At 39.0% G+C, this 17,447-nt stretch overlaps 1 protein-coding gene across 4 annotated transcripts in view; it reads right to left on the minus strand.

The window, feature by feature from the left end:
- Positions 1-17,447, minus strand: part of UST (uronyl 2-sulfotransferase) — a 157,420-nt gene that overhangs the window by 38,876 nt on the left and 101,097 nt on the right. The gene's annotated exons all lie outside the window — the stretch shown is intronic.

A 17,447-nucleotide genomic window follows, 5' to 3' on the forward strand; every position in this document is an offset into this window, starting at 1 on the left:
TTTTTAAGATTCATTGTATTTTTATTATAGGCATTATCAGAGACATTTCAGGGATACATACTCTCCAGTTTCTATAATAACACCTACAGAATCTGGCAATGAACTTATAATTCACAGCAAGGACATTTATTGTTTCATTGCAAGAATAATGAATACGGTGTGCCAGGAAGTAATATTTCTGAGATTAAAAAAAAGATTGATATCCAATACAAAAATCTAACAGGTTCCACCTTCTCCTTCTGAAAGTTGTATTTGGTTAATATGGACAAATAAAACACTCATACAATAAAAAACAATGTACATTCAAAGGAAAAATGCTGCAGCTTTAACAAATGAATAGTTTTTACTTAATCAAAAATGAATGTTTAATATTCCCTTGCAGTGTCAAGAGCTGAAGCTGCAGGACAATTGGGACAACACCAAACTAAAATAGTTAATGGCACTTCCCTTCAGGTTTCACTTGTGAAAGAAATGCACAAGGACCTCGATGTAATAAAGGTTTAAGATAAAGGCCAAGTACATTTTCATGTGAATCTCCAGTTTTCCACCACATAATGGCACACCCTTCATGTTCCCAACATCAAAAGCACCAAGCTTGCCCTGTGGTCAAAAGGCTGCCCCATTTCAATATCCTTTTACTACTGCCATTGCAAAAAGCAGCACTATTTACCCACATCTGATCTGTATTACAGCTGCTGGATGGTTCCAAATTATTCACAGCACCTGCTTTCCTTTCCTGTTTTAATGTATTCTTAATTTGTGAAACAAATCACCAGCATCCCTCCATCCCCTCAGAGGAGATTTCACCGGGTGATACGTGGAATTACCATTGATATGTGATGATACGTGAAATTACCATTTTTACCAAGGGGGCTGGGGTGTGTGTGCAAAAGCAAGAACGGCTGAAGGTGTGTTACTCATCACATTACACAAACCTACACAAAGCTGCTCTTTGGCTGCTAGATGACTTGCACCAATTCCTGCTTTTTCTGGGCACAAAACACTAAAGTGATATTATGTTATTCTAGGCACTGTTATTCTGTTATCCTAAGCCACATTCATGCTACATTTTTTCCATTAAGAGCATGTTTTCCTAGAGGGATATAGATCTTCCAGGGCAGAAAGTACTGTGAGACAAAAACTTGCAAGCTGACAGATGAACAGCTTTTTACATTTAGATCGCCAGAAGAGTATTAGAGAAAAAAATAATTCAAATGCATCTGAGAAAGATACAGAAAGAAAGAAACAGAGCTACTTTGATCACACCCTTCCACAACAAAGAAAGGGATTTTGCTTTATTCCACAGCTCCCAACCACAATCCACGCTGCTCACATCCCGCTGAGCTCTGTCTGCAGCAACACTAGAAGGCTCCCCAGGAACCAGCAGTGGCCCTGCTGCAGCTCTGGGTTTGTCAGTAACAACAGAAACAATTTCTTTAACAAATTTTTTTTTTTTTTCTATTATTGTTACAATTTGGGCTGAAGTGGCACTTTGGTAGTGCTTACTTGTGTCTGTAACACTGCCCTTCATAAAGAAATTGTCTTGTGCCCTAATACGCTAATCTGAGAACAAGACAGACCTATCAGAAATCTATCAAAGACATTTGACTATTTTTGATAAGCTAATAACAACAGAACTATTTTATTTGCTCTCATATACGTCATCAGGGAAGTCTGCTGTGCTAAAAAAAAAAAAAAAAAAAAAAAAATAAAAGGATATAAAATCTGTTCTGGAATTTTTGTGCTGTCATTAAAAGGGTAAAATTTCAAGCACCTTATGTACAACATACAGCAATATACTGATCCTTAATTCATTGCAAATACTGTATCATTCATTGCAAACACTGTATCATATACTATCATATTAAAAAGGTATGATCTTAGGTTTGAGAACTGGGAGTTCTTTTCCCAATGCAAAATTTTCAACTATTGAAAAAAAAAAAAATAAAAAAAAAATCACTTTTTGGCCAGCAGAAGGGACATGTATGTTGAGCAAAGAAAAAAAAAAGTTCTCGAGCTTCAAAACATTCTCTGCATTCTAAGTGTCCCAATCAAAAGTTACAGAAAAGTCAGATTCTGCCATGGATGTATGGCAACTCTAAGTGTCACTAACAGTTTAAAATAAAGACTAACAAGCCAAATAGAATCACAGAATCAACAAGGTTGACAATAGACCACTAAGGTCACTCAGTCCAAGTGTCAGCTTGGTGCTCACACCATGGCCCGAAGTGCCACATCTACATGGTTCTTGAACACTTCTATGAACAGTGACTTCACCACCTCCCTGGGCAGCCTGTGCCACTGCCTCATCACTCTTTCTGAGAACAATTTTTTCCTAATATCCAACCTAATACACACATGCCTGGCAAGTATTTTTCCATTAATCATCCATTAACCCAGGGGAAGCCAAAAAGTGGCCTTTTCTTCTCTGAAAGACTTTTCAATGCCTGCTCTGGTGGGGATGCTGCAGCTCCCACGGCAGAGCCAGGAGACCCTGATAGAGCCCGGTCACAGTGCAGGTTCCCTGTTTGGGTCTGAAGGCAGCAGATGTGAAGCACAGGTGTGTCATGGAGGCTACAGAGGAAGCAGGGAGCTAAATAAATACCTTTCAAGTAGAAACTCATGAGAGGAAATGAAGTAACATGATGTGGAAAACCAGTGAGTGTGCCCAGTCAATGGTGACCTCTGCTGCTCACAAGGCTGCTCTTAATACAGTGCCACAGTCAACGTCCCAGTCTAGTCCTCATCATGGGCAGCCAAGAAAATTTTTTTTACTTTGCTGAGAGCCCCCAGAATTCTCCCAAGGCTTTTCAAACATTTTCTTACTTGTTCAGTGTTTGTAAGGAGGTCAAGCTGACCATTACATCCCTGGGATAAAGTTGCATTATACAAACTAAACACAAACACAGAAACGAAAGATAAAATAACCCGCCCCTTTCTCCAACTCCTGCCTGTGGATCTCAGGGTACCTAAGAGCAATGGGAATGAGAATGTAAACAAAATGGCTCAGAAAATGGTGCAGAAGTGTAAATATGGGAGGAAAGAAGGAAAAGCTGGGAAAAGCTTTCCTATTTTGAAAGGCTGCAGAAAGACGTACTTTGCCCTGGCTAAACTACAGAATCAAAGTGCAGTTAGAATTAAGCTTTTCAAACATGAATGTAACATATCTTACTGTAATTAATATGTCCTGATGTTATTTAGCTATGCAAGTTATCTGTTTACATACTTCTACAGAAAATAAATTACAATGCAATACATATTTTTTAACCCTCATTAAAAACATTTCTATGTCATCTGTTGATATTCAGTGTTTTTGCTCAACCGAACGCTTGGATAATTACAGCCACACAGCAGCTGGTTGATCTGCTTGCTTCAAATTCAGGTGCTTCTTGGTGCACTAAGTCTAATGATGTTGGCATGAGCTGCCCATGAGGTGCTGGGCATTGCCTCCTAGAGCAGCACTGCCAGCAGAGCCAAGGCCAAGTGCCTCCCAGCCTGGGCTGCTGTGATATCAAACCCTTTGGTGGAAGGTTGCCAGTCAGCGTGGGTGGAAATAAGCCATATGGGATCTCTCTGAGACAGCTGAGTGTCCTCTGGAGACCACGGCACACTCGTTTGAACTACTTGGACACTAATAGCAGACTTCAGAGAGAGCAGCGGTACTTCAGGGAGAAGATCTCCCAAGAGATGGCAGAGCTGGCCTAGCTAACCAAAATACAGTTTTCTGTCCCCTTTGCATCAGCTGTGATGGCCCCTTCACACCCATGCGGGCTCAAAAGGCCAAAGAATCCCAGCTCACAGAAAGGCCCCACCAACCCTCACCACACTACAGCTGCACCATGACTGCATAGAGCACATTATTCCTCCTTGAGCAATACAGGTCAAATATCTTCACTCACACTGTTCATTTATCTTGGTTATTTCATTCATGTGGTCACTGCAGTGACAAGGAAACTGCCACCAGAGTGTGTGCTCGTGTCACTCGGGCACCAGCTGTCTTCTGGGCCAAAATACTGCTGACCTGGATACATCCCTCCATGTTCATACAAGCTCCTGGCAGCTGCTGGGGCTGAAGCCACACCAATCATTTTCTTCTATAGCACTAAGAGGTCCACTGGTGCCACCAGGGACTTCTCTCTTCATTCACCAGGAATTATCTCTTTCATAGTGCTACTGTGCCTTTTCCATTTGAAGACCAAGAGGCAATGTTGCTTTACCTCTGATGAACACTACAAAGTTAAGTTTCGCATTTATAAACTGGCTTTTAGTCACAGATAATATTCCCTTCAACTCCTACACTTTGCATGTTTCTGAAGAGATGCAACTCTGAATGCTTTGTACAACTCTGAAAAGGCCACACAGACATTTTACACTTTTGCAGGTATTCAGCTTCCCTTCTTGCATGTATTTATCAGGAGCTGAAATGTGCTTTTAAAAAGAGTCCTTAATCTCCTAAACTCCCAGGGAAGTTTAATGATCATTTCTTCCAAAAACTGCTCTTCACTTAAAGCTAAATCATGTATTTGATAAAAAGCAGCAGCAAAACCAAATAGAGAATGAAGTGAAAAAAGAGAAAAATGGAAAAAAACATCCTTCTGATCACCCATACTCCTGTAAGGCATAGAGTGCTGGTGATGAAGGAGACAATACAACAGCTTACACAAGAGATCAGAGGAATACCTGTTAGAAGGTTTCAGGGACTCTGAGCAGCAGGAAGAGCAAAAGCACCCTGCAGAGCCAGCTCACCCGATTCAAGCTGCTGTCCTGCAGCCATCTTAGCGCAAAACAGAAATTGTCACGTAAAACAAAGTGATGCTCACTTACAAATGACTTACTGAATATATAAATACATTTTTTCCTCCAATTAATTTTTTCAGTTCCTAATTTCAGACAGTCCTAACCTTTCCCTTTTTTCCAGTCCTTCAAATGCTTCCTACAACCCCACTTCTGCTTTCAAAGCATCAGCTAATCACTCCCTTTGGCAGCAGAGACTGCTCACCTACCTATCTCTCTCATCCAGATAATCACCTTTCACTCAGAAGAGCAGAAATCCAGACACCAACAAGCAGTGGTGTAACCCTGTCAGTAGTTAAGACCCGCGACTGATGCCAATCCCACATCTTGCACAAAGTCCCTGGGGAGTCTATGGGACACAATGAGGACAGCTTGGAGGGTTGGACAGTGTTATGTTTTCAGCAGTATTCATTAGGCTATTTTTGAAAGAAATCTTATGAAAAAATTACCACATACGCAATTATTCTGGAGAAACCACAGATCCCTACAGAGACAATGCTCACAGGCCTGCCTGGTCATTAACTCTTCTCCCTATCTACCTTTCTTAGTTGGGCTACTCCATGTCAAAAGGCTGCAAAGACACCTTATCTCCTCTCTGAGAGCAAGATCCCTCTCTGGTATTACTGGTCTGGGTAGCAAGTTACAGAAATATGTGCACTTGAGGCAAGTGCACTATACTATACTATACTATAAAAATCATATTGAAAAGATAAAGAGGGGACCATTCTTCCTTTAAGAAAAAAGCACTTCACAGCCTTGAAAAATATTTTTCAACATTTAATCTGAATGTTAACCTTTCTGTAACGGTGGTGAAAGGACAGCTTGAAGACCCACTACTAAGTATTTCTGTTTCACACAGTCCAGGGTAGCATACAAATGCTGCATTTGAGAAACAGTTTGGGAAGCTCACAGAACCTTTTGCAACTATGACAAAGTCAGCACAGGTAGTGTAATAAGGAATACATACAAAGTTTGATACTTTTCATGAGTAACTGCATTGGTGGACTGAATATTAATATTCACACATTAATGAAACTACACTTTGTTTCACAGTGTATTTTTTCTTTGTTTAAAAATGCCTGCATTATTATAGTACAACTGTTCAAGAGAAAATTCTATTATGAAAAGCTAGAGAAAAAGACAAAGGTATCTTTCAACTACCAGAATACTACTTAAGCCTTAATTTTGTTCGAATGAGAAAACTTGACATTCTGAAGCTAGTCTAGTGTAGCTTGTAGTTTGCTTAGATTTAAACCATGCTGTCTTTACATCAGCATGGATTTCCTTGATTTTTATATTTTTATATTTTTAAGGATAATTCTGTGTTTTCTTTGAATTGACTTTCCTCTTTTTTTTCCTTTTTTTTTTTTTTTTTTTTTTTTTCTGGCAATATATGTGTTTTTCATTTTTTCCCCAGACCACATAAGCAAATACATTGCCAAGTTGAATTCCTACTTTTTTCTTTTTGATAGACTTTTTTGGCTTAGCTTATTCGCCTGCCTTTCCTGCCAACAATATTCAGGTCTCCTTCCTGGCACCTTTCCAAGTGAAGCAGCACCTAAGAAAACAGTGTCTTCTGCTGACTGTCTACATGTTCATTTAGCAAGGCATACACTGTATATTCATATACAAATTTTTGCTGGCACTAACTTAGCAGATGTGACTGCCCACAACACAAACATGTATGCGACAAACATGAAACCCTTTTACAGATCCCTATTTTCTATCTAACTCCTTTTATCAGAAATCTTAGTATTGACTTGTAAACATCCAGTTCTAGCAATTAGAACAGAACCACTTCATAGATGTAAATGGCACCTTCTCACATCTTCCTTTTCCATTGCTTTTGTATTTTTCACCTCAAACCTTCTTAGTATGGGAAATATATTAGAAAAAAAAGTAGAAAGAAATTATGCCAAAAAAAAGAGGAGTGCCTGCCAGCTGGAAGAAATGTATAAGCATTAAATAACCATCCTGTTATAGAGGGCACAGATCCAGGGAAGACCAAAAATGCAGATCATTATGCTGCGATCAAGAATGAATCACAGAGGCAACAGCACCAAGACAGTACATTTGTCGAGTCTGCTTACTAACACCTCTTCATAAAAGAACCTGGAAAATTAGTTTGCTCAGATGATGACCCTCAATAAAATCAATTAAGGATGGCATATATTCAATTCTGCAAACACTGAACAGGAAATACTCTCTCACTGATTTCTCTGCCCTCATGAATGCAAATGGGATGGATGCTGGCTAACAGATGCTTCAAAGAAAAGCAGTGACTCAACAGACTAATGTAGCTATTTGTGCTCACAAAAGGTAGTTCTGGAGTGCACATAAAGTTATTTAGTGACAGATGATGGGCTCAACCTGCAATGCTGAAGCCAGTGGGACGGAAGTGGGCACAGAAGTAGATGGCAGGTGAGGCTCACCCCAGCAGGGCTAGTGGCACATGTAGGGGATGCAGTCTGTGCCCAGACAGTGGTTATAGAAAGAGGAAAGGCAGCTCTAGAAAAAACAGAACCTCGAGAAGCCTTTTAGTCCATCCATTGCTAATGGAGAGCCAAGTTTATCTGAAGCTGGTTGTCATTTATCCAATCCGTTCATTAAAATGTTCACATGCTCTCTCTCTAATTTTATATCACTGCTTTAATACTCCTAAAGTAAAAAAGCCTTTACTACTATCTGACGTGAATATAACTTCATGCAACTTAAAGAAACTTCTTTTTGTCTTGAATTTTGGTGAACACATGGAATAACTGGAGGACAACTGCATTACAGCATATTTTTACTCATCATAAGATTTACATTTCCCTACAGTATTTCCTTTTTAAGACTGCCTTCTGGACTTTCTTCAATTTCTTAGAAGCCCTAAAACAGAACACTTTTAGCTTAGCTTTTCCAGCTCCAAGTAAAGCAGAAAATACCCTGCTGATGTCTTACGTAAGTTCCCTTCTGAACAAGAGAGTGCTATGGAGAGAATGAAGGAATCATTTCACATCTCTGTCTTGTGGAGCCCAGCATCTTCTGTTCTACTTGAAATGTTGGATCCGAAAGACCATATGTGCTACATGCTTTTTAAAAAACAAATTGGTTAAGATACAGAGGAAGCCATCGTATAGCACTGCAGATCATCACCTCTCTACTCTAATAGTGTTAAAAGTCTCGTTGCCCAGCCAAGCACATTATAATGCAGGCTCAGTGTGGACACAGGTGACAGCAAGCCCTGCTCAGAATTGAGCAATAATATGCATTAAATGTTGTTTGGAATGAAAAACTGTATCACAACAAAAATCTCTCTTATCCTGTATGAGATCTGAGACGCTTTCATATTCAGAAATAAGCCCTTTTGAGATGGAACAAGTCAGAAAAAAAAATGTCTCAAAATAAATCAAGATTCTTTAGGAAAAATGGATAAAAAAATGAACAGAAGACTGCCAGAACCAGCTAGTATTAGAGGGCAGTATACTGAACTAGCGTTAGGAAGAATCAGCTTAGTTTTTTCAAAGAAAGCTGTGCTTCTCCAACTCGGGAGAGTTCTGTGATTCAGTCACTAAAGATGTGATAAAGACAGTCCCATGTCTAAATTCCCAGGAAGAAGAACAGAGCAGGGACTGATAAGGGATAGGAAACTAAAGGCAGGAAGTAAAATGTCTAGTTATGGTTTTGAAATGAAACAATGATTAGGGCTACACTGCATCTGCTCTGAGATACCACTTCCACATAACAAAGAAAGCGTAACAGTGAAATAATATGTTTTTCAGAGTTGTAATGACAGTATTAAGAAATCTGACCACAAGGAGTTACAGAAGAACCCAATTGCTCTAAATGATTAGGTGATAAAATGCCAGAATAAAATCAGGGCTGGTGAAGGCATATTCTAGATGATAGAAGTGTAATAGGATTTTTAAAAATAAAATGGGAGCGAGAGATTCAAGAAAGAAAAGTCTATCAACGGATATTAAATAGAGATATGGATACAATGTCTGGCTGAGATCTGCAAGCTGAAGAATGTCAGGAGCATTTGGGAGGACAGCAAAAGGGGAAAGCAGCCCCACAGTTCCTTCTCAGTCCGTACTGGTGCTTCTGTCTCACCCAGGATAACCAACTGTATCTTCTATTCTCCATGAGAGCTCAATGCAGGAAGTTCTCATATTTGCATATGATGCTATGTTAATTGTACAGATATCACAAGATTTAAAGTTTTCAAAACATAGCTTGGTTGCTATAAACAGGAAAGCCTATTTTAATAACATGTCATTTCTGTAGTTTCACATGTTTCTCACGCCTTCTTTCCTGGGACAAACATTCTCATTCCTCTAAGCCTTGACCTCAATACTGAGAAATCATGCTCATCAGATCTCACCAAAAACCCTAAAACACCTATACCAACAGAAACATTGAAATTCTATGACTACCATAGTATCTTGACAATAACACCACATTGTTTTAGTAAATATTCACAAAGCAATAGTTTCAAGACGAAAAAGTTTGAAAAAAAGGCTGACAAAAACAATCATCAGAGTTCTGAATATTAAAGATGTTATCACAGAAGCAGTCCGTGGGCCAGAAGAAAGTTAATTCCACTGGCAATAAGCATTAAACATGAGTGCTATTCTGCACACCCTCTCAGAGACAGAACCGAAGATGGAACCATTCCATTTGCACATGCTGTAACAGAGCTAATGTGTCAAGAACTGGGGAGAAAAATGCTTACTTTCTTCAATATTCAGATGATAGCTTTGGCCAACTTTCAGGAGTAAGTAACAGGCTTCCTTTACAGCAACAAGGTGTATATGTCCTCTAGGCCTACCACACTTGTAGCGGTACTTTACCACAAACCTCTTGAAAGGTGTGAGAAAAAAGGCACAAGTGTGAATACAACTGTTTTCTTATCAGATTTCTGCCCAACGCCTTCTAACCTTGAATCTTTTCCTTATCTCCGAGATACAATAGATGCACAGAGAAGAGAAGAAAACCACATCACTTCTGCATGTGGCTGCCGTGCTGCTAAAGCTGAGGACGGTTTTTGCTCTGCTGACCCTACCTAATTTCCTTACTTATATAATCTCCCCGCTGAACAGCTCTAATGCTTTTCTGGATTATTACTTATTGCATTACTACTAGCAGCACCATACTGAATAGCTGAAACAAACTGGAACAAACAAACTGATCTCCTTTTTCATTCAGACAGGGCTGTCACTGTAAGAACAACTCCAACTATTTGAAACTCCCCAAACAAGATTTAGAGACATAAAAATGTTCCTGTTTAACTTCTTTTTAGTTTTGAGCCTTACAACCTTGAAAAACAGAAAAACGCTGCCCTCACGAAAATCCAGAATTTCTTTATCACCTCACTTCAGGTGCTTCTGCTTCCAAAAATACAACAAGAAACAAGATCAATCATAAAGTCATGGAAGTTCATAACTCTGCTGGACTAAGGGGCCTTCTTACAAAAGACATCATCTCTTTGGATTATATTCTGATGAAATTTTGATTTGCTTTCATTTTTTCTTCCATTGATATTTAGTTTTGTTTTAAATATATTTTTTTTCCTTCTTAAAGAGGACAGAAATTTAATTTATTTTTACAAATCTCATTTAGCAACCTATATTTGCAATGGAAAGTTTCCTTTTTGCCACCACTTATTTGATTTTTCCCCAAGAAAAAGGAAATTACTCTTGACAAGCTTAGTTATGAATAGTGGCTGGCTATGCTTGGACGAGAACTGAGGAAAAAGTTATGTTCAAGGTAACCTGGCTAGGCTGTGTTTCAATAATTCATCAAGCAGTAGGCAGCTTTGCTGAAACAATAGCAGACCATTTTCCAGAGTCCCTAATAACAAATAATCAGCTAAACGCTCTTTGTTGTTTTTTGGTTCTTCCGTTTCCTTTTTAGGTACAGCAACCACAATTACAAGGGATATTGGAGCTTTGAAAATACTAGTTAACAAGAGAAAGCTTAGAGCAAAAAACAGAAAAAGGGTATGCTGCTCTGACTTGAAAGGAAAACTTCCCTACCTTGAAACAACTCACAGACCACTTATTTTCTCTGCTGATACAGAAAGCTTACAGCTTCTTCTGAATGATGGCTTTACCTTTTCATTCCAGACAGTCCCCCACTGCCACCTGTGATAGTTTGTAACTGTGCAGCATCATCAGCCAACAGGTCTGTGAGTGATGTGTGTTCTTTGAGTTATCCTATTTGATTTTAATAATCAAAAAGCACAGCATTTAAAAAAGTTGACAAGTACCCTTTCTTTAAAAAAGGGAAGAATTATAAAGAAAGGCAGGAAAAGGAGTTCCAGGCAGCAATCCTCATCCTTACTTGACTGGCTACAAAGAAACAACGGCAAAATGCTTCAAACCCTACTCAATTACAACAAGTACCAGTTTGCAGTTTATCACAATCTGTTCCCTCAAGTTTCCTGCTGGCAACACCAACCTTTAGTTGTACTTCAGTTATTTTGCTGTTTAATTCTAAGTAAAACTCACCAAAAAGGGCTGAAGGAATCAGAGCATACATACATAGTTTTCTGAAGGACTCTCAGTGACTACCAGTATCCCTCAGATGCCTAGGTTTGTTTCCATTGGGTTTCCATCTCACTTAGGTGCCAAGATGCCTTACAGTATGTGGTTTGCATCAGTCCTCATCTAAGGGCACAGAAACCATTATTCTTCCCAAAGCAACTGCAGTAAGCACTTGCCAGCTGCTCTTTTGATTGCAATTACTTATCAGTCTGGCAAAAAAAGGGCAATCAATTTACTCACTGCCTGAAGTTCCTGATCCTTTCATATCCCTTGGGAAAAAAATGAACAGGGAGGACACAATACCAGCCCAGAGCCTCCATACTAAAAAGTTTTTAACTGAAACTATTAGTATGCTGACAACCTTGTAATACAACTTCTACTCTTACAAAAAAAAAAAAAAACAACAAAAAAAACACACTCTTAAAAATAAAATAAAAAGATCTGCAGTAATACCCTTTATGCCAAGATGGAAAATCTGAACATCTGGAATATCTGACACCTGAAAGACGCTCTGGGGATAAAGCACAACAGCTACTTGCCAGGCAGTGCCAAACACCAGAGAGAACATCCAAATTCAGTTGCCAACAAAAACCAGTGTTTGGTATCTAATTAGAAGTTGTAGAAACACAAATGCATGTTTCTACCTCACAGGAGCATGAAGCAAACAAAGCAAAATGAAACAATGAACAACTGTTTGTTAGGAAAACTATTCCCACTGCAGATCTGTTCACTCTGTAATGAGACAGAAACAAAATCTAAATTTGTATCTTTGTGCTTCATTTTCACTGTCAAACAAAGGGTTCTTTATTTGTTTGTGTTAAGTCAGTCAATCATTACAGTCTACTTTTTTTAAAAAAAAATAAAACACACTATTCACTTAACATTCACTGCTTTGTGCTCATGATATTGTGAGTTTAAGACCTCTAAAACTTAAATATAATTCATTAAAGTTAGTTACTATGAACACTATATGGATTTAATTTAACAAAGGAGGATGCCAATATTTGACAATGCAGAGAAACCAATTAATGCCCTTCTCAGGAGTGAAACAGGGCTGATTACCAGCAGTGCACAGGGAAGTGCATCTTGCATGGGGAAGTCATAGAACTGCAGGGGTTGGAAGGGACTTCTAGAGATCATCAAGCCCAACCCCCCTGCTACAGCAGATTCCCTACTAATAGGTTGCACAGGTAGGTGTCTAGATGGGTCTAGAATATCTCCATTTCTCCACAGAAGGAGACTGCACAACCTCACCGGGCAAACTGTTCCAGTGCTCTGTCACCCTTACTGCAAAGAAGTTCTTCTGCATGTTAATATGGAGCAGCAGTTTCCAGGGTTATGTTCACTTGGGGCAAAGACCACATGCTCTCAAAAGAGGAAGTGCTGCCCTAGAGAACAATCAACTATGGAGATTGGCCACAGATGTCCTCTAATCTCATATGATAATTACTGTTATTACATTCCTGCTACTTATATCACCTTTTTTGTTTGTTTTTTTTTTTGTTCTCCTTCCTATGTTTAACTAGTGATAAATAGCTAGACAATTAGCAACAACACCAGGAGATGATCTCTGCACTAAGGACTTGAATTTGAGACTGCTCCTTACATTCCCTCCAAGCAACTCCCTCTTCCTTCTTCTATCCAGTCTTTCACCTTGTTCTTCTTGTTCTTGATCCAAAGTTCACATAATATCCTAATGTGAAAAATTACATTGTCTAGCTAAGCAGGGCAGGCATCATTTCTGTGTAGCTCTGTCAGAAAAGCCAAAAGCCATAGTTACATTCTCCAAACAGGTGGAATTGGTGTAGGAGTTGCCACAACAGAAGAGGTGTGAGTTACAGGCACGAGTAGCTTTATTTAGCTGGGGCAGAAAACCACATACTGGCTTTAACATCTGAAATAAACCTCTCGAATGCCTCCCAGCTCCCCAGCATGGATACGTTGTCAGCTCTGTCCCCAGGGATTCCACAAATCCTGGCTTTAGCAATGTGAGCCCAGGTACTGACCAGAACAGCATGCCCCTGGCTCCATGTGGAAGGCCATAAAGCTGTGGGCAGCTGGCTGGGGGGCAACCTCTGCTTGGAGATTCCTGGACGCTGGCTGGCAGGGCATTGCTTACTGAGCAGATGTACTGTTAGCTGGGCTCAGCTGTCAGGTAGGTGCATTGCTGATAACTATACATATAAATATATACATATACAGACAACTCTCTTATCAGTGCAATTTTTGTTTCCATTTTCCTCTTCCATTTTAGTAAATAGCTTTTTATCTCAACCCATGAATTCTATTTTGTTTCCAATTCTCTCCCTCATTCCACTTGGAAGTAAGAGAGCAAACAGCTGTGTGGAGCTGTGCTGCTGTCAAGTTAAACCACAACACTTAAAATATAGAATTTATCCACTTATTCTACAGTGGACAGAAGAGTCCACACCACCACCAAACAATACACAATTGGAAAATATTTTGCTGACGATGCTCAATTTAAACTAATGATGACACGAGATATCTTAGAATACATTCAGGGCATCACTAAAACTACTTTTAACACTACAGAGTACCTGAATTATCTTAGCCAGACATCTAAAGCACAGCACATAGTCTTGAATACCTTTATGAGAACACTGCTATCTCTCATCACATTATCAGCATGCCACAGGCAGGTGACTCCACCAGCTCAAGCATCCTCAACTCTCATTGTGATTCCAACTTCTGGAAGCTTTACAAGGAAGTTTTAGAGATTGGGATTTCAGTTTATTTCACTTTGCTGCCAGTGCTGACAGCCAGAAAACTTATGTGCAAACTGCAAACGGCAAAGAGGAAGGAGAACGACAGACAAGAAAGAAAGCAGACTAATAAATTCTTTTTTTCCTTACATGTTGTCAGTTCCTGCAGTTTTTGATTCCTGCAAAATGAATATCGGACTGCTTGAAAATGCATTACCACACCATAATCTGATCAAGTTCAATATATTGACTGTAAGTGGTGGGGTGCTTCTCTCTCTATCATCCATAAAGACAACTAAAACATTCTGCAGTTTCTCTCCACACCGCAATGTCAATAAGCCAGTTTTCATTTACATGGTGAGAGCACAAAGCAACCAGGAGAAACAAACAGATCTACTCCTAGGAGTGTACTTAAGAAGGTATTTAATAGGTTTCTCTAGGGAAGTCTACTGTGATTTCATTAGACAAGACTTCAAATCCTTTTTAATTAATGTTAATAAAATAAACATTTCAAAAAGTCAGACTTCCACTGACAAATATGTATGATATCTTTAAAAAAAAAAAAAAAAAAAGATTATGCAGTGGCCAGTGGCTAAATACAGTGGGTAAGGCAAGAGAGAATGCTCATGATATGTTTTGGAGATTAAAACCAGGGCAGGAAAGGATCATTCTTGTGCTCGATACAGTAGATTCTGTTCTGCATTTGGGATTTTCCACTCCACAGACATTAGATTCCTATAGAGTAGCTGGAGAAAACTAGCTCCCCAAGCTACCACAATGCGTTTACTCAAAACAAACAAAAGAACACATCAAGAGATACTTTGTATTATTTAGATTCATAAAGGTACAATTAACAAACTTAGCAAAATCTGCATAAAAATGAAGGTTCATATTTCTTAACTGGGGATCAATGCAGTTAGGTCCTTAAATGTAAGACCATAAAATAGTGTACTTACAAAAGCTTTAATGCCACGTACTGTTTATTAATGGTGTTAACTCTCTGCAATAACGCTATATTTAAATGCAATTGAGGGTACTCAGAGCATGAGATTCTTCTGCTCTTTGGCTTCTGCTATCTCATGCAGTTTCTAAACATTTGCAGCAGCCAGAAATTTTCAGTCACGTGTAATTAACTGACAGAATATTGCATGAAAATATATCCCAAGTTTTTAAATTCTGAAACAAAATATTGTGGTTACTACTGGTGGTTGGAACTAGATGATCTTTGAGGTCCCTTCCAACCCAAATCATTCTAGGATTCTACAATTTTATGCTGTATCCTATCAGCATGAAAAAGAATGCAATACAGAATGATATAATCAAAAGCACAGTGCTAATAGAATCTGTATCTTTGCATATTTGCTATTACTGTAAGTATGCATTTTGAATTACATAAAAGATTTTAGCGCTGCAATCTTAAACAATACTATGTTGCCTACTGACTGTATGCAATTGACTCCAATTAGTAAATGAAAACAGATTGGTAAGACATTTTCTCACAATCATAATTGCATAATGCCATACTATCAGGAATGCAAATCCATAAGGGAACATTAAAAAATATTGTGTTGTAAGTTACAGTCACTGAAAAGAAAATGTAAGACATGAAAACATTTCCTTTAAAATCACATTTTCTAAGTTGTTTAACTGGTCCCTCCTCCAAGTGAAATCTGAATTATCTTTCACTTCACAGTCCAATAAATTACTAATATAAAATGGGAAAATCTGGGGGAATGATAGCTTGTTTAGAGCTTTGGAGCATACACAGTAGATGAAGAGTTACAAAAACACGACGAAAATTTTGCTGTGAGGAGTTAATAAAGCAAAAGGGAACAGCTGGAGACTATTAAAAGCACTCATTAGAGAGAAGAAGCAGCAAACTGTTCTAATTGGGTCAGCTGACAGGTGGCTGTGCTCCAGCAGCACCCTCCCGGCAAGCACAGAGATTGATGCTACTGTGTGATCCTCAGATGAGGGGTGCAGCTGCAAACTGCCCTGCAGCTCAGGATACCCTAAAGGACCTCAAATGACCATTTCAAGTCATCTTGACACTCAACAGTGCACAGGGAGCAAAATGAGTGGTGTATGTTTGGGAAGGGAAGGAAAACACTGAGGGTGCATAAAACATTGGTCTCTTACCTAAAGCTATGAATCCAGCAACTGATATCTGATACGCGCTGCATGGATATAGGCAAATCTTCATAACCTTTGCATACCTCCATTTCTCAACTCAAACAATTCTCACTTCACCAGACCCTCCAAAAGTTTATGGTTCAGTCAATTAACACGTAACTTCTGCAGAAAAATACTGTACAGTAATGCTCCCTCTCACAACCTGCAACTAGACAACTCTCCCACTCTCTTATTTATAATGAATAAATAACTCTCCCACCCTACTTATTCATAATGAATGTCAGAAAAATCCTATGTGCAGGTGACCACTTGTTAACTTACTGAGCTCTCTCTTTATATATATACATATATATATATATATACACACACATACATATATATAATTAGGAATCATGCTTCCAGTGATCCCAGAACTGACAGAGATTAAAGCACATAGAACCAGCTTTCCTGCAACTCAGTCAACAATGCACAGCTCATACTGCTTCCCGCCTTCAATCACCCTTAGCAGTTTTACATCAAAGTCACAGCACTCGTTAAAGAAAAATGGGAAAAGCTATACATATATTCTGTATTTGATGTTTCATACTGCAGTTGTAGTAAGGGCTAGATAATCACTAACAGACCTTCTGGGAAAGGCAACTTCAATACAAAGCTCTCAAATACTTATGGCTGTCATGCTTTATCAGGAATGTTCCTTACTTTCTGCACTTTCAGGCCTCAAGCTATATTATCTGATGCACAGTCTTGCTTAGCACAAGCAGTGATCCCAGCTGCACCGACAAGAGATTGCTTGCTTTATTTACAGTAGTTCAATCCAAAACACAGCTACTACAGTCAATTTGAATTCACTATAATGAATTTGTCTTCTCTTGCAGAAATGCAAGATACGGTAACTCTTGCATGAGAATGTTTGAGGCTCTACCTGAAGAACTTACCACCACCTCAAACCAGTACCCTTTCTGCAATACTCCACATTGACACTATTATTTGGGGAAGTTTGGAAGTGAACTATTAAAGCGACGGACAGTAATTCACTCCAGCACAAAAAGTGCCAGGTCAGGGCAAGGAGCTTGCTGATCTGAGTGGGAAGTGTCACACTGCAGCAGCTGCCTCCATCGAATCTGACTTGTGAATAAAGGACTTGTTTTCCATCTTGGCTTCGAATTAAATTTTGGTAAACACAGACATTTGCCGAAACATTTAAAACAATTTATTTGACTCTTGAATGAATGGTTGTTTTTTCTGGAGCAGAGTCAAAGCCTGAATC

Source organism: Tympanuchus pallidicinctus, unplaced genomic scaffold (assembly GCF_026119805.1).
Source record: "Tympanuchus pallidicinctus isolate F22 unplaced genomic scaffold, pur_lepc_1.0 scaffold1, whole genome shotgun sequence".
In the NCBI taxonomy this organism is placed as follows: Eukaryota; Metazoa; Chordata; class Aves; order Galliformes; family Phasianidae; genus Tympanuchus; species Tympanuchus pallidicinctus.